This window comes from Protopterus annectens, chromosome 12.part0 (genome assembly GCF_019279795.1).
Source record: "Protopterus annectens isolate FY-2018-M chromosome 12.part0, PAN1.0, whole genome shotgun sequence".
Lineage (NCBI taxonomy): Eukaryota > Metazoa > Chordata > Ceratodontiformes > Protopteridae > Protopterus > Protopterus annectens.
The window spans coordinates 272,801,025-272,826,758 of NC_056746.1; the positions used below are offsets into that span (position 1 = coordinate 272,801,025).

At 35.5% G+C, this 25,734-nt stretch overlaps 1 protein-coding gene across 1 annotated transcript in view; it reads left to right on the top strand.

Moving 5' to 3' along the window:
• LOC122816501 (coronin-7-like) overlaps positions 1-25,734 on the top strand; it is a 3,324,782-nt gene that overhangs the window by 1,165,380 nt on the left and 2,133,668 nt on the right. The gene's annotated exons all lie outside the window — the stretch shown is intronic.

Sequence of the window (25,734 nt, forward strand, 5' to 3'; positions counted from 1 at the left end):
ACAGGAAATATTTAAAACCTTGCAAGACAATCACAAATAAAGGAAAATATCTAAACTAAGTTTTACTATATTCCTGACTGTATCTAAGAGAATTATACTATTCCATATAAACGTACTTCATTAGAGCAAGGCAGATATGTCATAAATGGATCTTGTTGTCAGATTCAAAACATAATGCAGAATGCTGTGTCTCACTAAGAGACTTATCAAATTAATATCTCAAATATTACTGCTGGGATAACTTGCAGAATGATATTATCCCTTGTCATATGACTCTGGTTCGCAGGCGAAACCCCCACTGCTGGAAACTGGCAGTATTTAGCATCTACCTGTGAAAATACATAGACCTCAGATCTTTAGCAGATGCTGGAAGTCATAAAACAATTGCATTCCTTCATGCTTTCAAGACTAGTAATTAATTCACCCTAAAGACAATACAGAAAGCTTCTCAATAAAGACTCTGTGTCTCTAGCTGCACTGAAAACTGAAAGATACTATCTTTTATTGCATATTCTATAAAATAATTACATTTCAGCTATTTTCCTAAAATTTGCTGGACTGTAGTTAACCTCCTGTATCCCAGTTTCCACTATTAAAATTTATACATTTAGACAGTTACAGTAGTGCATGCACATTTCTGTTTTCCTCCAGTAAGGCACACTGTGGATGCATTTCATACACAAACACTTAATATCTCTTCAACACATGTATGTACAAACCAGTTAGATATACGCATGACATACAGTTCTGATACAGCTGTAATGCAAGCATCTTATATAAATCATTTTGATATTCACAAATGACATATAATTATTTACAAAATTCCAGCTAGCTAGGCTGGCAGTATCTCCTTTGGTCACAGCTCACTTGTGATATATTGTGCTTATAGTTACTCTGTGCTTACTGTTTCTGGTTATTACAATTCATAGTTGCAAGCTTTTTGCTAGAGAACTGAAGGTGGTGGTGGTTTATAATAATACTTGTAGTATGCACCAGGTGGCTTTGGAGGAAAAGTAACATAAGACAGACATAACCATTACATAGAGATATCTACTGCTTGAAATATTTAGGCCAAACAATGCCTGATTTCATTGAATATACATCCATTTCTTATGCTGCTGTAAAAGCCTGTCCCTTGAAGTTTAATGGTGTACTTTGTTTTTTTTTGTCAATATCCACAACTCTGAGGTCCCGGAAACTATTAAGAAGTTTTTCATTAGAAGCATTTACAAGGTTTAATAGAAAATGTTCTTTATCGGGGTCAGGGCATCTCCCAGTTTTCATAAGTTTTTAAGTCCAGCTTAGCCGTATAAGGCATTATTTGGTTCTAGGCCTCTTTCTCTTTCAAGTTGGAAGGATCTGCTGTGTCACTCTGTCCTGATTTGCTGGAATGTAAAAGTACATTGGTGCAGCAGTTGTGCTTTCTGATGCCTGTCTTGACTTTTTGGAGGAGGGGGACTGTGGATATTACTACTGATTCTTTCTGTCCAAGTGTTCAATCCACTAAAGGGGGCTCCCAAACTGAGTTTATAGATATGTGAGTACACACAGCATCACTTTTTTTTCTTGGAAAAGGCCCTGAGAAGTTTGTTTGTCTTTTTGGCTTTTCCCAGTTAGGGGTCGCCACAGCAGAACTCCGGTCCGCTAATGATTGGCAGTAGATTTTTATGGTGCCGAGTTGCCAGCCCGATGCCCAACCTTCAGCGAAGGCACGCCTGTTCACGCACGTCTTTCAGAGGCCACTTGACCGCGGGGAGGACATGCAGACTCCACACAAAAGGCACTCCAGTCGAGAATCGAACAGGAGAACCTCTTGCTATGAGGCAACAACGCTACCGCTGTACCACCGTGGCTGTCCAGGAAAGGGCCTGAGAAGCAGATGTGTTATTTGTCCTCATCACTTTCATGCAAGGGTGCAACTGCACCTGTTAAGTAAACTTAGAATTGTATGTAAACTCGAGTTGACCAAAGGCCAAGAGCTGGGGTTATGGTTATGTATGTTTCCTCTTATCTACTGTGCAGGGCAGCAGTGCATTACACTTGTGTGGTGTACATATTGCTGTTAGTTGGATTGAGATTTAAAGAAAAGCCGTAAGAACAGGCAAAAGAAGGATGGGGTTTCTTTCAGCTATAGTGGGCCCTCTCAAAACTCACGTGATATAGTGAATACTGCAGTATCTGTTATTTCTGAGTACAGGCGATGAATGGATACAATTTATGGCACAAAGGTAGTAGTAAATAAGAAGGAAAAAATTCAGAATGAAACAAAAGGAGGTCAGAGAAGCAAAGAAGTAAGCTTATGAAACAGATTTGTTTTTTCAGGACCCATAAGTGCTGCATGATGAAAGGCATTGGCTGTGTGTTTACTCATCTCTGACACTCATTTGATGTAGGTTCAGGCATCTCTCTGTCGAGGCTTAGAACTGAGGATGAATGTGCCCAGCAGAGATGGTCAGGGTTCAGGAGACTTCTCATTGTGTCTGGAAACTTAGAGCCACTGTCACTTCTGACAAGGTTACCACTGAGGAGCAATTACAGTGAGAGAGTTTGTGATGATGAGGAAGATGAGTGAGAGAGACAGACATTCGTCCATCTATAATGTTCTATGTGCTGCTGTTACTTATTTTACTGAATTGCACAAAATATACTTGGAGCTTCCACAACTGAAACGTGAACGTAATGCAGAGGGTGCAAACAGCTGCTACTGTTGCTAACTCATCTGTACCATTGGTATGTGGGAGGAAACTGCAGTACTTGGAGAAAACCAAAGCAAATACAAGGAGGTTTTAAAGACGGTGCGTACGTATTATAGCAACCACATTCCGAACAGGGAAAAACAACTCAATTCCAATGCATCCTCCTGCCAAGATATGTAGTGAACAAAGGGGCCAAAATAGGGACAGGTTTTAAATATTGCTCTTAGAAGGTTGCTAGAGTAACAGTACTTGTGTTGTTATGCATTTTCTGGAAGAAATACTCTGAAGCGCAAATGTATGGCATTATTTAGCAACACCATGCCACAGTGATTTGCCAGAAAAACACAACTTCTAAGAGGAATGGACCAAAAATACGAAGGATAAATCTGGACATTCTGCAAAAATCTAGACAGTTGAGAGGTATGACAGTGACATTTCAGGCCTATCAGATAATGTTTCTGCTGTCAAAGTAATTGCAGTGTTACTGGTCTGTGCTTCCCCCTGTGATGTTAAGAAAGACATCAAACAGTCCCGATCCTTAGCTAATGTAAAGTCATCCCATTTAGTTTTCTCTTTCCTTAATGGTGTTTTACTGTTGAAACAATGTTTTAGTTGAAGGATGTTTCCTTCAGTTTTGCTGTATTTATAGTGTTTATTGTGGATGCACAAGCAGCATTTGTACCTGTAAATTAAGCAGTAGAAACTGAAACATAAATTTCGATCTGTTTCCACTTTAGTAATGTGTGTGTACTTAACGTAAACACTATGAAGACAGCAAAACTAAAGGAAGCGTGAGGCATCCTTGAAATAAAATATCGTTTCAACACTAAAACATCATAAAAGAGAGAGAAAACTAAACTGCTTGGAAATGAGCCGTTTGTCCTGTTCGGAATGTGGTTGCGATAATACGCATGTAGCGTAAAGATACCTCAGCTGGGTACTTAAGCTGATTTGACAGCCAAGCACTGTGAGTTAACAGTGTGAAATGTGACACAACTCTGCAGTGGATGCCACCTGTCCAAACTGGATGCCTGTTAAAAAGACACTGCCATGTATGGTATTTACTGGGGTTTTGTTCAGTTGCCATCTCTTTTTCCCCTGACTATTTTGTTTGATCAGAAGCAAAATATGCTCATAATCAGTTGCCTCATAGAGCTGGTGTGCCACTAGTAACTGTGTAGAATTATGTATGCACTAAGCAGCTGAAGTATGCGTTTAACAGTATGTATATTGGAAAATGTACAACTTTCTCATATAATCTTTTCCCAAGTAAAGGGACTGATGTTTGACATTAGCATATCAGTAATTAGTGGAGGCAAAGTGACAAGGCTGTGCTGGTGACTGAGTCTATATATGGTGAAGTGCTAATCAAGTATTCATGGCTAAATAGTGGCCATCTTTCTAACACTTTGAAAATATGTTTTCAAGAGACAGCCAAAAATCTGCCTTTGCATTTAGTTTTTGAAGTTAACTTCACAAACTGTTGTCACGAGAAGCATGAGATAAGTATGGGAAATATGAACTACTGTACCAGTTTTTCTTTTGATACATTACTGTTATGTTATTACATTGGGAAATCCATAATTGTTGCTTCATGCTAAAAATTTGTAGTAACATCAGTAAAGTTTATGTAGTGCTGACCATTTTAGTCAAGGTTCTGATCGCAAAATCAGAATATTAATTACTAATAAAACATTGCATACATTTATTGGAACACCTTTCTCTTTGCACATTTTTGCAGGTTGTGAAGGATAGGAGCATTTCAATAACCTGCTGAAGAGACTTTTTTGACCATGCAACTTACAGGCATTGCGCCATCATGAACTTTGTATTCAGGGTTAGCATTACATATTCTGGCAAAGAGCCAGTACTGTTCCTTTATATTCTGAGGACCTGATAAAAAACAATAGTTTACAGATGGCTAATTTTTGTACAGTCAAGCTGAAAAGTAGCGTAGCTACAGTTGTCACATTTGGAACAGACAAAAACCTGACAAAAGCACTGCCCTTTGCCCTACACATATGTACTGCTTTGCCAGAGCTAATAATCATGCTAGAAACAAATTTAAAGAAATATTTAGTAATGAGCTAAATGCAGCAAATGAACAATTATAAAATAATCTACACACATTAAAAATATATTTTATTGTAATCATATTTTAGCATTTGGCATGCTTGTTGAAAGTGATGCACTAAATAAGCAGGGGTCTAAAAGTCAAACTAAGGGATTGAGGTAGCATTTGGAATGCTTGTAAGTGATGCACTAAATAAGCAGGGGTCTAAAAGTCAAACTGAGGGAATGAGGTAACGTTAGGCATGCTTGTTGAAAGTGATGCACTAAATAAGTAGGGGTCTAAAAGTCAACTGAGGGAATGAGGTAGCATTTGGCATGCTTGTTGAAAGTGATGCACTAAATAAGCAGGGGTCTAAAAGTCAAACTGAGGGAATGAGGTAGCATTTGGCATGCTTGTTGAAAGTGATGCACTAAATATGCAGGGGTCTAAACGTCAAACTGAGGGAATGTGGTAGCATTTGGCATGCTTGTTGAAAGTGATGCACTAAATATGCAGGGGTCTAAAAGTCAAACTGAGGGAATGAGGACAGCAAGAATGGATATTTACATCCTATTTCTTGCAATGAGGACTGTAATTGACTGCTGTTGGTCACATTTCACATCTTCCAGGATGTCAGTCAAAACAAATGAAAGAGACTATTCTGATAACTTAAATGCAAATAGAAATACAAATGAAACAGCAAACAATTTGGGGAATATAATCGAAAACTGTTGGCTTCCAAAATGACTCAAAATATCTGAAAGCATTCATCCTGATTTTCCTGACTATCATGGAAAAATTGTCAGGTGGCAACCCTAAGCTTGGCTTTTAAAAAGTGCAGAATTAGCACTTGGTCAGTGCGAATACACACTTATACTGTGTCCACCCTAGAGATTTTTAGGTGGGGCAGTCTTTATTGATGTAACCAAAACTTTGATTCTAATGATGTCTATACAGGTATTCATCCAGGTGCTTGAGTGCATGTGGGTGAAGAGAATTCAGTCAGATGCCTGTTTGCTGCCCTCTGTTAGAGGGACATGCTTTTGGATAAATGTTTTCACACTGATCTTGCCCTTGGAACATTGTGTGGTAGGTATCTGAACTGGAGCTCAGCGCTCATAAATCCAACCAGTCATCCTGACAGGAGTAACAATAAAAAAATAAATAAATAAACACCAGTTCATTATCAAGGCTTTTTTCATTTTAAATGGATTGTACATCAGTAGAGCTGTCATTCTCTTTCAAGACACTAAGTCTGCCTTTGTTTGTTCTCCTTAGAAAACTTATTTCACATTTGAGCAACAAGAGCAGTATTTTAATTGGGCTAAAGCAGGTTTAACCTTTGTGGAAAGTTAATACAGAAAGTTAGTTATTAAAAAATTAGCACATTTTATCTACTTGTATTTCTTAATACTTTAAACTGCCATTTATTAATAGCAACATTTTAATTTATATTTAAAATGTATTTATATTTAATAATGCAGCAATAACCCATGGCTGGGTGTGGGTAATGCTGGATTTACCCACGGTTTGTGTGGTTTGGTCACGAGAGCGAAACAAAGCCAGCCGTGAGTAAATTCAGTATTGCCCACACCCAGCCATGGGTTATTGCTATTATACATTGACGTCATTTAAGAGAAAAAGTTACTTTTCTTAAATAATGTCTTTGCATAAGGGCGCTGTGGCATTCTTGCACTTTTTACGGTATCATAGGGCATTTTTGATGTGTATGGGACTTATGTTCCCATGCTTACACAGTATATCAGTGTTTTGGAAAGGAAGCAATGGAGAAAGGACCATCTCTATTGCTTGTTTCATTCTTTATTTTTTTTGTTTTTAAAAAAGTCTGAAACCTGGACAGTTTAGAGGTACAAGAAAAACAGAACAATACAAGGAAAATCAGGTACGTTTCTTTAGTTTTGTATAACGTACCTGCTTTTTCTTGTATTTCTGCTCTGTCTGTACTGTAACTCTAAACTCTCTGGATTTCAAATGTCATACTTCTCAACCTGTTAACTCAAGAAAACTGGAAAGCCGTAGCACATATTAATAGAAGAAAGTCCTGGTGACTGGACTCTTTTTATATTGATATATGCTGGATTTTACAACGGGGTACGGTGGTTGGGCTGACCAGTCAGTGTGCATGTTTTTGAATGTTAATTTCCAGTAATTGTATAATAGAGATTTCCTTGTGTGTGTGTGTGTGTGTGTATACATATATATCAAATATATTTATATTTAGTGTATTTGTTTTATAGTTACATTACGCAAGTACCACAGTTGGATCTCTAGTGGAGATCAGAGATCAGTTCTTTTGGTGGCACTGTCCTCGGGGTGGGGTTAATTATATATGCATGGACACATGTTCTTAAATCTCTATGAAGCATTGGATGCCAACCATCAGATGCTTCCTGCATGTGCAGGGGTTAGGGCCTGTGATAGAAAAACCCTGATGACTGCCTTAATGATATCCCCTAGTGGATGGCTCTTGGGGGGAGAAAGAATGGACCAGTTGTGTGAGAGGGAGCTAATGGTCAACAGACAGTGAGAGGGAAGATCCTAAAAGAATCATGTACACATATACACAGTTCACTAACAGAAGTTCAAAAAAACTACCTCTGTACACAGTCCTCTGCAGATTATTGTACATTGATAATCGCACTGGAAAAGCAAACATATACCTAAGACCTTAACCTTTCTTTCTGACTGAATTACCATAATGTGCCAGTTCCTTACAGACTGAATACAAGAACATGCTTTGTCTCTAGACCTGTGTTTCCTGTCTTTGCATCTCAGCTAAAACTCCTGTCTTGCAGTTAAATTCACCCATTTATGGATCTCCTGATCTCCCATTGAAGATTCTAAGAGTCAGAAACAAAGGCAGCATTCAGGAGTGAATAGGACCGATACAAGTCAGTTTATATGTAGGACCGATACAAGTCAGTTTATATGTAGGACCGATGCAAGTCCGTTTATATGTAGGACCAATACAAGTCCGTTTATATGCTGTGCAGCAGATGAAGCAATTATTTACTCTGCTTACCATTGACTGTGGTTCCTGATTTCCCCAGTTGCTCTTTTCTAGGCTGACCACGGTGAGAGGTACCCTGACATATCCCTTTTCTGTGTCAGTCCTGTCCTGGATGAGATGTACTTCATAGATCCATACATTTATACAAGGCTAACAACCAACAGGATCTTTACAAGCCTTGCCATGCAACCCAACCCAGTTTTGTCCATATCTTCCTTGGATGCTTGTATGGTAAGGTATGTTAGTAAATCGGTAGGTAAGGGTTATGTGGGGGGGGGGAGTGTTAGTTGGACATGAACTTACTTAATGTTGACCTCTGTCCATCAGACATGGGGGGGTCAAACAGGGGGTTGCTATCCAATGATCAAGGTTCCTTTTGAATAGGATCAAGGATGAACTTTGCTTCACCTTGATGAGGAGCTTATTCCATTGTATGGGGATTTTTTGAGACACATATTGTCTCCAGCATGTTCTGTTAATGATGCAGACAATGTTCTGTTCCTTGGATCTAGTGTTTCTGGTGCTATTTGTTTCATGGATGTGTAAGAGATCCATCAGAGCTGGATCTGAGGATGCCTTGTATGCTAGGCATAGATCACCTTTCAGTAACTTGCAGACTGAATACAGAGACAGGGCCTTAAGGCAGTGTGTGTAGGACAAGGGTATTCATACCCTGTATTCTCTTGGTGAGGAACCTTTGAGGGCATTCCAACTGTTGCAAGTGCCTGATTAGGTGCATGCTGAAGAGGGCGTTGTACTCGATGATGGGTCTAATAAGGGCTGTGTAGAGTGGTACTATCACTTCCTTGGACCCAGATGTGATACACTTGCTTATGAGTTGGGTGATATACAATGATTTTCTCACTATCTTGGCTACTTGTTGGTCAAAGGCCAGATTACTGTCTACATGTGTTCCCATAGCCCTAACATGTTAACTCTTAGGGTTGTTTTATTGATGGAGTAGTTGGCTTGGGTGGACGCTGTCCCAAAGGGCACTATAATGCATTTCTTAATGTTAGGCCTTATCAGTGAATTTGGCATCAGTCATTTGTTTCTGTTAGACCCTCTTGTAAGTTGTTGCTGTCATGGTGGAGTCACTGATGGTTCCCTTTTTATGGTCATCTGTAAACTTGGTGAGCCAGAGGCCTTTGACATTAGCCTTTGGAGAAGTCGATACCAAATAGGAGCATGCCCAACACTGAACCCTGGGATGCTCAGCTGTTGACTAGTCTCCTGGTGGAGGTGGTCTCACCAGTCCTGATGTCTTGGGTCCTATCTGTGAGCCAGACAGAAACCTAGTGTGTTATTTGGGGATTTATGCCTAGTTCTGAGAGTTTATCAGTACCCGAGGTATTATATCGAATGCATTGGCCAACTCAATGTATGTGGTATGCACAGTTTTCCCCTAATCCATGGCCGTAATGACCCTCTCAAAGCAGTCTACCCTGTTGACAAGACCTTCCTGTAACAAAGCCAAACTGGGATGGGTCAAGTGTCTGTAGTTTGCCAATGTCCTTGTCGGTCATGTTGATCAGTGGCTTTCAGTGGCATGATTCCTCCCACAGCTTGAGGTGGGTAGAGTGGGGCAACCAGGATTTTCCCAAAGCAGTTGATGTGAGAATTTTTCCTAGCCTTATCCCTCCTGCATGTTGATGTACTTATGGAAGGTAGGGCTAGCAACAAGGCATGCCTTTGAGGACATGTCTGCCCAAGGCTCTAAGGCAGCCATGCCACCCCCTTCAGCCAAGAGATCATGACATTACTGGCCTCCGCCCAGTCAGATGAACAGTCTGCCACATCAGTACATTCACTGCCTTCCAGGGTAGGTACTGCCATCTTCTGTCTGAGCCGTCAAGTATCCTAGCCTCTAATCAATCTCTCTATCTCCCTCCACACCTGCTGTGATGACAGAAAATGGGAGCAAATTGCTATCCTGCTAGCATCTGTAACTTCTCTGAAAAGCAGAATAGGGGCAGATTAGGTGGACCAAGCTTGTTTTGTTAATGTGTATTCAGAATCTGTTTCCACTACAGCAGCGAAAAAGGTTAGTGTAAATTATAGTATTGTAGTTTGACACATCCTGTTCATAGTAGTTGATGTTTAAACTTATTTACCGTTCTGTATATATTTTATTCTTTTTCCTGTATACTGAGTGAAATGATAGTTCTGAATGCTGGATAAATGAGCAGGCAATAATTTTATATGCAGGTAAAGCCTTTCTAAAGTCTCTTATTCAGGTGATTTTCACATTTAGTGAAGGAGATGAATTCTCATTGTCAGTAACATTCCTGAAGTAAAAGGTAGTTTGTCTTGGTCATAGTATCTGATGAGGTACTTACTAATGCCATAAACACAAACATATATATAGATAGATATGCATTGGAATTCTTGGCAGTATGTGTAAGAAAAACATTACTACACACTCTCCCCATCTAGTAACATGTAATTAATGCTGTTCCATACTGGGCTGAGGATAGCAGAAATATCTGTAATATACCATGCTCTGTGGATCCTTGTTGTCAGTATACACTATACCACAGTACATTGTCCCACAAATACATGCTTATAAAAATACATTTCCCTGCAAATGGATCCTTCAGCAGATGCATATTCACATGTTTATTAATTTTGCTAATTGGTTTTGTTCCACTAAGCAACTGAGACCAAATCCTCTGCAAAGGCTTAGAGATAATCAAGTCAATTTAAGATGCGAGACGGGAGAAAACCAGGGTGTGCAGAAGAAACCTAAAAAAGAGTAGAAAATGCTGAGTTTTCATATGTATTTCTCTGTATCCACTGTATTAGGAAACTTTGACAACATTATAGTTTATGACCCAAGGTCTGAAATCTTAATTATTATTGGCTATCACTCTGTATATGGTGTAAAATTTTTTTAGACTGAGTCCATACATGTAGGAGTGTTGCATCTGTACATAACCCACAGCAGTGGTTCACATCCCATGCTATCTCAGTATTTATTTCTCCTCAAAAGGTTTTTATTCTCGTAGCTCATGAGTTTAACTCTTTGAACTCTAATTCTTGGTACAGATAAGGATAAGCACAGATAATTAACTCATCCTAAGTCTTATTTGTGTTTCCACATATCAGCTGTGTCTAGCTTATTTTAATCAGCCTTCTGATGTTTTTTTATGCCTGATATGGGATACTTGTTTTCTAGAAATAGTTGCAGTGTGCTAGCTTTCATTCTGCGACAGTCTTGTTGTGTTCCTTTTTAGTACATTTGTAAAGTTTGATCTAGAGTGACAACCACTGACATATTTCTGCTTCTTGATTTAAAAGTATGAAATGATGACACTAACAGCCATGTTCTACATAAAACAATCACACTCCATACACGCATGCACACAGTGACTGTGCTTGCTGATTTAACTATTAAGAAGGCATATTTCATATTTTTTTCCTGTTGACAATCTGAGAACATAATACTCCCAATTAGTTTGGTCCAAAGGACTTAGGAATTCTTAAAGTTGCTCCTTGGACCCTGTCACATTTAAAACAGTTCTTTGATGATACATATCCATATATGGAGTTTTTACCATATTATAATGTCCTTCTCTCAGATATATAGATAAATTGCTTCAAGACTACCAAGGCTATGTCTTGAATGCACTGTGATTGTTTACTTGCATTTATCCTTGAAATGCTTGCTCTTAAAGTTAAGAAAATACTTTGTAAACAGCAACACTGCTTTATTAAATTCCCTAAAGATATGATTCTGTGTACACATTTTAATGCCTCAAGCCTTCCTGTGTGTTGAATACTGGGTCATAAAAGTCACGCTGTTGTCCATCTGAGCAGCGATGTGAGTCGGCTCATATTTCCTGCAAAATTTCTACTTGGTGTCCTGTATGCAACCCTACTACCCTGCTTCATGGGCTGACTTGTTTGTTTGCAGATTTAACCCTCGTTATCTTTTAGATTGCCTTCTTGATTTACTGTAAGGCAAAGTGATCATTTTGTAGGAGGCTTATAAACCTTCAGTTTACCATACATGTAACTGGACATGGTTTATCGTTAGAAAATAGTCTGTGCTATTCTTGTCTACCTGCTGCAGATGCAATTTCTGTGTTGTGCCCCATAAGATGATCACATTTGTTTTACAACAATTGTGTCCCTTGACTGTTTTAACATCTTGGCATTATAGTAGCCCAGTCATCATTATAACTACTACTCTGTATTTCACTTGTTTACCGAGTAGGTGGACTTGTTGAAGGACCCCTTTCAGTTAGAAGTCAGCTGAAGATGCAGCACAGTGTTAAATATATACATTAGGCATCCTTTCCAGTATAAATGAAAAATGATAACTAAATATAGACATAATAGTAGACAAGTTTAAATATCAGTTACTGTGAACAGGTTGTAGCAAGTCAAAATCAACAGTATTTACAGTTTCCTTGCATATCACTTTGGTGTACATGGGAACCTAACTAGTACGCTTGGAAAGAAATACACAGAAATATAGTTCAATATAATATAATAAAATATAGTGCAGGAAAGTTAGTGCAATGGATTTCTCTAAGAAAAACAAAAAACTAGGATAGCTAAGTTAGTATTGCCAATGCTAGGAAATATTGATTAAAGCAAGTAGAAGGAGCGGAAGAAAAATAAAAAAAGTTTAAAGATTCACTAAATAAATGTAACGGATCTAATTAATGGATTTAATTAAGTGATGTATACGTGTGGCTCTAGATAATGGATAATTGGCTAGCATCCTTAAACAGAATAACTTGCTAGACTCTCTTAGATATGTACATAAACTTGATTATAAAATAGAGTAGCATGTTGCAAATATGGACAATATTGAAATATTACTCTTATAAACTCAAAAAGTTGCTAGAATAAAAGGCGTTGTGTTAGCGTGCATTTTCTGAATGATATGAAGTCTGAAACCCAAATGTTTGCCATCATTTAAGGATTTAAATCCTCAGTGATTTGCCAGATAACCACAGATGAAAATATGAGGCAAAAATCAGAGCATTCTGCAAAAGTCTGGACAGTTGAGAGGTTGCCAACCTGTGCCTTATGCTACCTCAAGTGTTGCATATCTCTTTCTGCAGCCTCTATGTTAACAAAATCTCAACACCTTGGAAAATATTAAATTTAAAAAAGAGAGTACCTTCTTCCTTTGAATGCTACCCATGATTCTCCCAAGTGCCTCTTCAAAGCTTTAACTACATTCACAGTACACAGCACAATTTTTTTTGATCACCATCTTGTTATACCTCTGGTTAAAATGATAATTACAAAAAGACAAAGGAAGTGTCATTTCCTTTAACTACATGTATTTATTGAATGCTTTTATCCCAAAAATCTTTGTCTTCATCAGAACAAATTAAAATCAATTAGCACTACTCCTTACTCCAAAGTCTCTTAGATAGTAAAAATCACTTGATGTCATCCAACCAGCTGATACTTGTATGCAGACATTCTTATTATACAATGACTGGCCATTAACATTCAAACATGATCATGCTGATTGGTCAGCCCAACCAGCGTGCTCGTAAATCGAGCATATGCCAATGGAAAACAGTCCGGTCACCTGGACTTTTTCTATTAATATATGCTACGGAACCAAAACAAGTAACAGAATATGAAGGACCAAAGGTGGAAAAAGAAAAATGAACATTTAAAACTTTAAAAACAATAATCCACCAACAGAAGCAGACAACCAACTTCAGACAGGAATCCGAATACAGTGATAATACAAAAAAAAAACACACCATCTGATGGTCTGTTGGATGAAAAGCTTATCGTAAAGTTGTGAAATGGAATAAATATTAGAATCTTTCCTCTGTGGTGTTTTTTTGTATTATCGCCATGTTTGGCTTCCTGTCTGGAGTTTGTTGTCTGCATCCATTGGTGAATTATTGTTTTTAAATTTTTGTATGCTACAGAAACTCTACTTATTTTTATTTAAAAAAAGTTTTAAAAACGGGAGACTTCAAATGTATCAGTTGGAATGAAGAAAAATACAAGGGTAATCAGGTACGTTATACAAAACTAGAGAAACACACCAGCTTATTTTTATATTTTCTGTATCCCATCACTCCCGTACATAGAAAGTCTCCCAATTTCATTTTTTTAAATTAAAAACAAAAAAAGGAATGGAGATCTTCCTTTCTCTGCTGCTTCTTTTACACAGCACTGATATACTGCATAATCATGGGAACCAAAGGCCTGTATGCATGTGCAGTACATCAAGAAAGCCCCAGGATACCTGTGAAAAATGTTAGAGGAGCAAATTGCACTTATACAAGGATATTATTTAAGAAACGAAAGTAACTTTTTTTTAAATAATGTCATTGTATAATAGCAATAACCTATGGCTGGGTGTGGTTAGTGCTGTATTTCCCCACAGTTTGCTTTGTTGGTCACTCAGAATTCATCCTCGTGAGCAAACCATGCCAACCATGGGTAAATCCAGCATTACCCATGCCCAGCTGTGGGTTATTGCTATATTAAAATACCATAATGTTCCATATTCCTAAACTAAAAATGTTTTTATAAATAACCTGATATCAACAGTCATACAAAAACATAACCATGATTCACAATGTTGCTGCAGTCAGTTTTAGAACACTGGAAATTTAAACTTGATAATGTAGTCCTGATAACTGTGTGGCATTCAGTTTTTGCTGTCATAACATAATGACTCCTTATACTCTAGGGTTATTTCCAAAGGTCATGACTTTCATTTGCAAGCTCTTTTTCTAAAAATAAATAAATAAAATAAAAACTTCTTAAAGTTAACACATTCAATTGCATGTTCACTTAGGCCATTTTTCATTTGTTTTTCATATATCATATAGCTGTTCAAAAAATTCTATAATATAAAATTCTCTGTTTTTTTTTCTACATGGAATGGTTCACATGTCATGCAACTTGCCAAATAAACCACCCCACTTGTATTTCAGTAATGTGGTCCATTGCAATCAATATTCCTGTAGTATCCACTGACCATATCATTTGGTCCATCATTAATGAACTTACAAAACCTACACATTCCACAATTGTTCATAATTTCATTTAATTTCTTATTTTGATTTCTTCTTTACGGTACTAGTTTTATACTTTTATTCGTAGAAAAGACAAAACTTGGTTTTGAGGTTAATTTTTCCTTCATTCTGTATCAAATGTTACTTTTTTAGTAAAAACTGATTTACCTGTTTTGATTCTGCTGTAGTAAGCAAAATCATTATTCTGTCATCAACTCCATGTTTTCCTGTAGATTTTATAATATCCTTATTTCCTAAAATTGGTTTGAATCTTGTTCCTGTTGCACTCAAAAGCTATCCTGCCATCTTAATAATTCCAGATGGACGCAATCCCTTAACATGTCTGTCAACCTCTTTTGCTCTTCTTTGTTTTTATCATCTGATCCTAACCTTGATAGCTGGGACCATTTGTTCCTTAACCAAACAATATTTTTGCTTGAAAGGGTGGCAACTTGTATAGTGTAAATATACAGTTGAAAATGTTGGCTGATTATAAATATTTGATTCAAACCTTAATGTAAATAATCATTCTTAATCCCATCTATATATTCTATACTGTCTGCAGAAAATATGAATGAAAAAAATGTCAGTGGTTCCTTCCAAGTAATTCTCATACTTCCCATTCATAATACAAAACAGTGTCAGTGGTGCAAAAGGTAGTATACTTGCCTTTGGTGCAGAAGGTTCTGAGTTCTGTTCTCACACCAGGTAGATGGCTTGCTTACACTGCAATGCACCATAAGGGTGTTACAGCATTCTTGGGTGTGCCATCCTTTGGATGAAATGTTAAATCAAAGCCTCATCTGCTTCAGTCAGTGGTAGCTCAGGTGGATATAAAAAAGTCCATGGCACCTACCAAAAAGAGCAGGGGTCCTTTATATACAAAAAGAACTGTTACTTACAAAATATTTACATATTTACAAAATTTACAAATGAACAAATATATAGATATACAAATACACATATTCATAGTTTCCTTTACAATCATACTAAATTTTCATCCCTATTAGACCCTGACTCCATTTTCCATAACCATCTCATTTTACTTAATATGGTTTCTGAAATCTATTTACCATTAAACAAAATTTCATTTATTCTTTCATTCCATATAATCCATGCATCATAAAATAATTTTATCTATTCTTTTTGCATATTCTTTACTTCTATCCTTTTACTTTCCATATTTAATCATATCCATGTTTATTTTATACACTTATTTTATATCTTCAAAAATATTATTTGCATAGTTTTCCGCATAACTTTTTTACTTTCCTAAATTTCAAAAATACATGTTCTGTAGTTTCTTCTTGACAATGTAGACATAGTACATCACTTTTTTATGTCATATTTCCATTTACTGGCAATTTATTACCAGTCTTCACAAAAAAATCTTGACATTCTACTGTCTGATTACACCATTTCCTTCTTATTTTATAGCTTGAATTTTTCATCTGTTAGATTTCCCATTGTTTCAACTAGTAATATTTCATTATTACATTCTTATTCCATACTTTTCTAGCTTTTTCTATAGCATCAATTTTTATTTTCCACAAAAATATTTTTTCTTGGTAACATTTTATTTCTTTGTACGTATACTCTTTCTTTTCTCTTACTGCAAAAATTACCGTACTTATATTTATACAATTTTACTACTAGTCTCCCATCTTTTCCATTCATCCATGCACTTTAACACTTTGTACAAATTTAATGAGCCAGCATATACCAGTGGGTTAATTAACCCTAAGCCTCCTTCCTCTTTATTTACATATAAAACTCTTTTTACTGGGTTTAATAATAGAATGCCATATAAATAAAAAAGCATTTCTGAAATAATTCCTTTTAAAATACTGTCAGCAATATAAATGCACTTGCTAAGTATGCAATTTTTGCCATCAGTTCCGAATTTGTCAAATAAGCTTTTTTTTCTGAATGATTTATATGTTCTCCAGAAAATACAGGTTTGTTTTATTTCTTCTGTTATTTTTTCCATTGAATTCTACTAATATCTTTATTCACAAAATTTATACCTAACACAGACATTTTATTCATTGTAAAATGTATACCCCTATTTTTACTACATTACCTAAACCTTTGCTTTTCTGTTTATGTAAAGACATCCCTATCACCTTTAGACACCCATGTATGCAAATAATTTCCTTCCTTTATCTAAATTGTGTTTTTTGCAATTACTATAATGTCATCTGTATATGCTAACTGAACTAGAATTCTTAACCCTTCAGGTGTTATATATCTTGCCAGCTTCATTTTGTAATTTATCTCACATACTATAATATTCATAACTAATGCAAAGTGTATACAACTCATTGGCCGTATCTGTCTTACACCTCTCTACATATATATACCTTTTGACTTAACCAGACATTTTCAAGTATTTTTGCTTTACTATTACTGTACTCTGACATACATAATTTCCTAACTTTTTCACTTCTATTCTTTCATTATTACCCATAAGATTTTATGTCCATTTGTATCAAATGCCTTAAGGTCGCCTGCCATGATCAATTTCTCTAGCATTAATAATTCTTTACAATTCTTCCCCTTTATACTATATACACTATCTTCCATAATATTTCCCATTTTAGTTTCAAATCTCTTTTGTATTTTCATAATGATCTCATAATCATAATTATTCAATACTATCAGCCTCTAGATTTTTTTAAAATTTTCCTTCTATATGAATTTAAGTATTCTACTGCATCATTTTTTATACTGCAGTTGTGGTGCTGCGGTAGCGTTGTCACGTCCGGTTCGATTCTCAGCTAGAGCGTCTTCTGTGTGGAGGCATGAGTGAATGGGGCATGCCTTCTTTGAAGGTTGTGCGTCAGGGCTGGTAACCCGGTACGTAAAAATCCACTACCAAATATTAGTGGACCGGAGTTCCGCTGTGGCGACCCCTAACCGGGAAAAGCCCAAAGACACACCACCACTGCATCATTCTTTATACATAAAACCTTCATTTAACCATTAATTAGACATCTTTAATCTTTTTTGTCAATCCCTTAATTTTTATACATTTTATACTCTATTCCATCTTGTCCTACAGTCAAATCTATATTTACTTGTCCTAATACTTTAACTAATGTAAAGAAATCTTCTTTTCCATCTTTGTATTCTCTTTTTCTGTTAACATTTTTGCTTTCCATGTTTTTTTAACTACCTTCTTTTTTCTTTAAACATTTCTTGTGCATATTGTACTACACTATTCATAATATTTTTCTGAATTCTTTTTATTTCTCCTTTTACATTTTGTATTTCTCTCATTATGCTACTATCTTCCGTTACTAATCTTCTTAAGTAACTCTATACTTATTTTCTTTTTCTTTGTAGAAATATCTTTGCTTATATAACAATTCTTGTATTTTTCTTTCATATAATTTTTTCCTTTACCAAAGTACTTTCTACTATTATGTTCTAATTCTTCCAATGAAACATTATATGTTCTTTTAATATTTTTCTTTCTCTTTCTCATCATATTGCCCCTGCAAAAATTACTTTTTATATTTTCTTAAATGTCATCCACTTCTTATAAAATGTTCTCATAGTAATATGATCTTTCCATGATTGTATTACTAATATCTTTCCTTCTTCATTCTATGGTTTCCTCCTTTATCCCTTTTATTCCTTTGCCTACTTTTATATATTCTTTGTTTTACTTTATCTCCAACCACATTGCAAGATCAGAAAATCCTGCTTCAACTACGTCCCCTAATCCTATAACTAAACCTTCTGATACTGTAAAATATTCTTCTTCAGTTCTATACATATCTCTTTTGTAAGTCCATGAACTTTTGTCCCAAAGTTTTAACATTTTTCTTATATCATTTCCTTTCTTTTTACTCTTGCCTTTTAAATCACAGTTAGTCTCCTATTATAATATTCATATTTATCACTACATAGTCTAAAATCTGATGAAATAACCTTTCTCCTTTCTTTACAGTTAGTATAATCCATATAATATTTTAATTCTAGATACTTGTTTTTTTCCATTTTAAATGTGCAATGGGTAATCTTCCCATTTTTGCTAAAGTTATATCTAATCTAGTATCTTTACTGTATTTCTACAGAATATAGCTATTCCAGAAGATCTCTCATTTCTCATTTCCCAAATTCCAGATTATCTTTCCTGTTTATAATCTTTGTTCATTTGTCTTGTGTCTTCTAATATAATTACATCTACATCACATGTATTACACCACTCCAAAATCTTTATTCATTTTACTATATTCTTACCACTATTCACATTTACTGAAAGCAATCTATTTTTTTCATTTTCCCTTTTCCTTAGATTCATGGTTCATACATTTATAGCTAATTACTAGGTTAGCTATCTTTACAGTACATTCCAAGCCCAGCCAACATTCATCCCAAAGGTGAGAATCAAACACTGCACCCCATATCCATTAGTCATACACCCCAGCCATTACACCAGCCCCCAATCATTAGCTGTACATATTCTTTTTCATTTCCTTTCCTTTTTTTCTGCTTTACTTATCCCTTTAAATTTACTTTTTTTATTTTTTACCATTTTACAAACAGAATTTGTTCTTTCATTACCTCCTAGTCTTTGTCTTCACTTATTTCAGAACCTTCTTCTGTGTCCTCTCTGTTAGTTTTCTCATCTATTTTTTCTTCTATTTCTACTGCCTCTAAAATGTATTTTCTCTGTTCATTTTCTTTGCTTTCTTTTTCCTTACTCTTATTTTCATTTTTTCAATCCATCCATAAATGTCTAATTTTGTTACATTTATAACATTTCAGTTCACATTTTTGCATCATGACTCATTTTCCCACATATATAGTATTTTCTTTTGTCACAGTTACTTATCAAATGTCCTTCTTTTCCACACAAAAACATAATTTGGGTTGTTCCCAGTATTGTACAACACCCTTATTCACCTCCACACACACACACACACACACACACACACATACATTTTTTCATTCTATTTTTAGCACAATATTGCAGTCCCAGCCAAAAGTCCATAAACCCCTTTTGTCATAACATTTTGCAATGCCCAATACTTCTTTGCATAAAGGTTTTAAATGTCCTTTCAAAGTCTCTCTTTCTGCCTCTGTTCAAAATTGCTTTAATTTTCTTTTCCTGTTAAATGCTTGTATCATATAAATATCCCATGGGTTGCAGTGTTTCTCTTTTTCATATTCTCCTAGAAAATATTCCATTCTAAAAACAGTCTCAAATATAATGTCACCGAATGTCTTTTTGTTAAAAAGAATAAATGTTCTTGCCTGATTTGCTTTCACACCAAGAGGTGCTATTAAATTGTCCCATACTTTATAACTGTCCATTTCTTTGTCGTCTTTACTTTGAAACCTTACCATGTACTTCTGTTTTTCATTTTTTTATGCCTTCTTTTCTGCTACTCCAGTTTTGTCTTTTTATTTTCCATGCATATGATTTCTTTTACATCTTACCAATATTCTTCAGAATTGTTTCTGCATCTTCCTTTTGTATTTTCTACATAATGTCCCCTCTGGAAACATATCCTTCATTTCTTGGCTTGCTCTGCACCACCATTTTCTTAAGTAAATCATCCCGTAACTTTCCCGACTAGAGGGTTGTATTTATACAGCCATTATTTGCTGACTCATCTCCATCAAAAAGATTTCTTTGAAACATCTGATCTGAATCCTGCACACATTCTCTGGTCTCAATATTTGCCTTCTCTTCCATGTCTTTCACCACTCCCATCTTCTTCTCTCTCCATTTGCCTCCCTGTTTCTCCAGGCTCAATGGGTGCCCGGAACGGAAACAAGAAGTGCTTCTGCAAAAGAAGTCCCACTCATAACAATGACAAGTAGGGGAAGTTCCCAGATGCCTTGGCCACATTTACCGTGGTAGTATAAGTACCACTTCAGGTCTCTCTGGAAATGAGGCTACTAGCCTAATGGGATTAACCCAGTCAACAAAGGATAAATAAATTAATTAATACAAAACTATCATCCAAAAATTCTGTATTGAAATGTATTTATTTTTTATATGTAGAGTCAAGTACAAAATTCACTTCCTAATACCAAAATGTTTTGTTGGCAAATATAGGGGACTGATGCAGTCCCATAGCTAACTCCCCAACTATTGGTTTTGGAACATTGACCTTCAGAAGAGAAATAATGGTTTCCAAATAATTTTCATAGATTCTGAAATCAATCTAAGTTCAATGTTTGTCAACTTTTGAAACTTGGTTATTGATTCAGTAAAGCAAGGCAATCCTATTGTGTATGAAATTACACTAAAATTAATAGCATGGTTAAAAAAAGAAAATGTTCTAAATATGCCCTGTCACTCGTCTCTCTCTAGTATAGATAGTGAGCAGGCAGGGTATTTTGTTTATATGCTTTATTACATAGAAACACATTAAGATGGATAGCAGCATTAGAAAATAAAAACAAACTGATTAAAAGACAGATTACACAGACATACATGCTTACATCTCAATAGCTTACTACAAAATGGCAGTCTGGCTTACATGTGCCCAGTATTTTTACAATTGTGCAAGTCCCTAGAAAGCTTCTTAGTCATACATGCATAGTGATCTACATGCCTCATCAGTTAAGCATACCGCAGAGTACCAGGAGTCTTTTAATAAATTACCTCTACGCTGCAAAATTATTTAAGTTTACTATCCACGTAAATGGCTCTGTTTTTAAACAGCTGACACTATTTAGTGACATATTGGATCAAAAAACATAATTCAGAGTAGAAAGAGATGATGATGAAACAGGGGGGGAAGCTCAGGAAACAAGGAGAGACTGGAATTTTGGATGCAGACCTTTAAGGAGAATAACAATAATCATGCAGAATATTATATTCTTAAAGTAGCAGAAAGTATTCTAAGAACTAATAAACCAAAACTAAAGTGCCAAAGGACCAAGGAATCGCTGTAGATAACTCCACTAAAAGTTTATTTGAATATTCCACTTACAGACGTGAAAATCATAAAGCAAATTAACGCTCTTGTAACTTCAACTACATAAAACGCGTTTTCGTCCATACACCTAGGACTTCATCAGATAAATGCCATTAAAACACATTTACATTTATATGGCTTAATTCAATAATTTAATCACTTAAAATCCAATGAAACAGCATCAATTAATTCAAAATAACAAATCAGTGACATCCTACTAATTAATATTCATGCCTATCTATTCAGGAAGTGTCTTCACAGTATATAAGGTTTACCATTTTATAACTCATCTTCCCAAAGTGAAGCATTGTTCCAATACACTACGTGATTCTATAATGCATAAAATTGTTTTAAAAAAATTATAAATAGATAAATATTAAATAGGTAATAAATATATAAGTGAATAAATACTATAGTTTAAAATTATACATTTTTATCAATAAAGGTGATGTATACTAAAGTAGGAAAAGAATCCTAAGAAGTACAGGGTCCTACAATTGTGAAAGCAAGGGAGTGGTATACCTGGTAATATGTAAAAAATGCCAGAGTTTCTATGTGGGTAAAACTGAGAGGGGTCTAAAAAGGAGACTGTATGAACACTTCTACAATATTGGGAAGGGTAAACCCAACTAATGCATTGTTTAGACACTCTCTGACCTGCAATGAATACAAATATGAATTTTTTGTGCTAGAACAAATAAGACCGGACATAAGAGGTGGACCTTGGGAAGAGATTCTGGAGAGTAAGGAGCTATGGTGGCAAATTAACCTAGAGGCTGGTAGCAAACCTGGGTTAAATGACACACTATCAATTTCCTCATTGCTTAAACTGAGGGCTTTGAAGATTTAAAATTCTGATTTAAAACACCATTTCAGCAACCCCCTAGAGGGCGCCATTACACAATATTTGTCCATATTGGTTCCTCAATAAGAAACTTAAACACTGTTTTTAACAAAGAAATTTTTAACACAAAATGTATAATTTTAAACTATAGTATTTATTCACTTATATATTTATTACCTATTTAATATTTATCTATTTATAATTTTTTTAAAACAATTTTATGCATTATAGAATCACGTAGTTTATTGGAACACTGTTTCACTTTGGGAAGATGAGTTATAAAATGGTAAACCTTATATACTGTGAAGACACTTCCTGAATAGATAGGCATGAATATTAATTAGTAGGATGTCACTGATTTGTTATTTTGAATTAATTGATGCTGTTTCATTGGATTTTAAGTGATTAAATTATTGAATTAAGCCATATAAATGTAAATGTGTTTTAATGGCATTTATCTGATGAAGTCCTAGGTGTATTTTATGTAGTTGAAGTTACAAGAGCGTTAATTTGCTTTATGATTTTCACGTCTGTAAGTGGAATATTCAAATAAACTTTTAGTGGAGTTATCTACAGCGATTCCTTGGTCCTTTGGCACTTTCGTTTTGGTTTATTGGTCAGATTCTAGTGCCTTTGCTGTTTTGTTTGTGGATCTTATTCTAAGAACTAAGCCAACACAGGAATGGAGGAAGGAGATTCTGCTGATAGGGATGACTGCAGTTAGGGATGCAGACAATAGGCAAGAGGGGGCTGGAATTTATTGTAGAAGACTGACAAAGGAATCAAAGTATTGGAAGCAAATTACTAGAGAAGGAAAGGTAATAGAACGGGAAGACACCAAGAACTTATTTGGACTGCAGGTTAGAGATTGCCTTCCCTATCAAGGATTGATATCAGTGTACAGGCAAAGAGAAAGAAATAGGTTATCCTAAATGAAAGACCAGCACTGGTAGAGTTTTTAGTAGAATTAAGAATAGAAGTTGGCATTAAAAAAGGAATAATTAATAGAGCTTATAAAATATTGCATGATAACTATAGAAATCAATCAGAGGAGGTTAGAAAGGATTGGGAAGAGAGAGCTTGGATAAGCAATTCACAAAGAAACAATGGGGGATATATGTATGTATGTCTCCCAAATATGCAACAAAGTCTAGAAGATTTAGGATCTTTGCTTGGAAGTGTTTACATATATTTTTATACCCCAAGTAGACTCCAAAAGACTCTTTCCTCAGCTAGGCAGAAAATGTTGGAGTTGTGATGGGGAAGAAAGGGGTAACTGGGAACATATTTTCTGGGAGTGTAATGAGTTGGCAGACTTTAAAGATTTCCTGCAGACTGCTCTGTCGGAGATGATGGGTGAACAAATTGGTGTAACTAAGGAAATTATTTTTTGAGCTATGATACAGAATCAAAATTTCCTAGCAATAGTAAGACCTTAATGAGTCTAATTATAATAGCTGCTTAAAAACAATTACTAGAAAATGGAAATCAAAGTCTAAACCAACATTACTAAAAGTATTGAAGATAGCAAGAGATAAAACAACTGGAATTGGGATCTTTAAAAAATGGTAGGAGCAAATGTGGGATCAGTACATGCAGATGAGGAATGAGGTTTAAAAGAAGGCAGGATATGAATGAACTATGTAATGACTGACTGACTTACAATGACTGGATATATTGTAAGTGATGTATAATGTTTGTAGCTACAGTTGTGCTGTCATGGTTTGCAATACATAAAATTTGCAAATATGATGGTGTTGGTAAAGTTTATTTTCATTTATAGAAATGTAAGATTGACTATGTCATACATGACAATTTAATAAAGATGTTTCTTGTTATAAAAAAAATCTTTATTTTTGGTATTCCAGATATTGCTGGCACAATAGGATTCTTCACATGTAAAAAATTATATTTTGAATTGTATATATCTTCCTTTATTAGTAAATCTAACAACATACAGTCTTTCAATATACAGTATAAACTTTGTTTTAGATATCTGTTTATATTTTGTGCATCAGTTAATGAGAACATACTTTTGGAAGAGTATCCAATAACTCTCACCATTTTATCCCCTGACATCTATGCTATCAACTCCCTTTCTTCCTTGGGGTTTTAAAAGCATAATACGTATTTCAACATTACAAAACTTTCTAATGTCTGTCTCACAAATGCATTAAAACTATCTGTGGACAGAAGGGTGGAGTACATCTATTCTTTTTGTTCAACTTGTTTTTTATCTAAATGTCCATTATGTATGTCATTCTCCTTAGAAAGTAAGTTTAAATTCCAGAAGGGAAAAGAATGGGCATAGAATATACAAGTAAGGGGGAGATAGCAATGAAGAGAGTAGAAATTCTAGAATACTAAAAGCTGCAATACAAGAGCTAATAACAAGTAAGGTGGATATTAGATATATAGTAAGGAATGGATAGGGCAGATGGGGAAGCAGTGGGTATGCGCTTATATGTTCGAGATGTCAGAGGATTAAGCAGCCAAGGTTTTCTGAGATGAAAGTAACAGTTCAACCATGGGAGTTAGGTGTCATGGCCTGTGTACTGACATGTGCATTTATAATATTCATTTAGGTATTGATGAACTGATTTCAGTCAGATCAGATGGCAATAATTATCACAGTTTAAGGGCAAGAGCAGAGAAGATGTCATCTGTGAAATGGAATTTAGTGGATGGAGTTATAAGAGAAGGGCCTTAAGTCGATTGTCTTCTTAGGTTGTAGTGCAAGTTGAATGTAGTTAGTCTCATAGTTGGAAGGATGGTATACCTTGGCATAGGAGTTTGAAGAGAATGGAGCCAAGAAGGTGAATTGCTTTGAATTTGTAGCAAGTTTGCAGTTTCCAAGGTGTTAAAGTGATGTCTGTTAGAGATTGTAAGATGGTAATGTTTTTGTAAAGCAGTGCCAAATAGAGGTAGACCATATGCTAGTTGTGTAAGCAGGACAGTTTTGCTTAAGGCTGCTATAGAAGGTTGAGAGAGAAATGAGATGCCTTTTGGGCCCAGAATAAGAGGTAGTTGACTTTGGCTCCGACTTTTTGAATGTTTTTTTGGAAGTTACAGGACTGGTCTGCTACACAGTCTCGTGCTGACTGTCATATACTTTAATATGTATCTCAGCAAACCCATTGCTAAGTG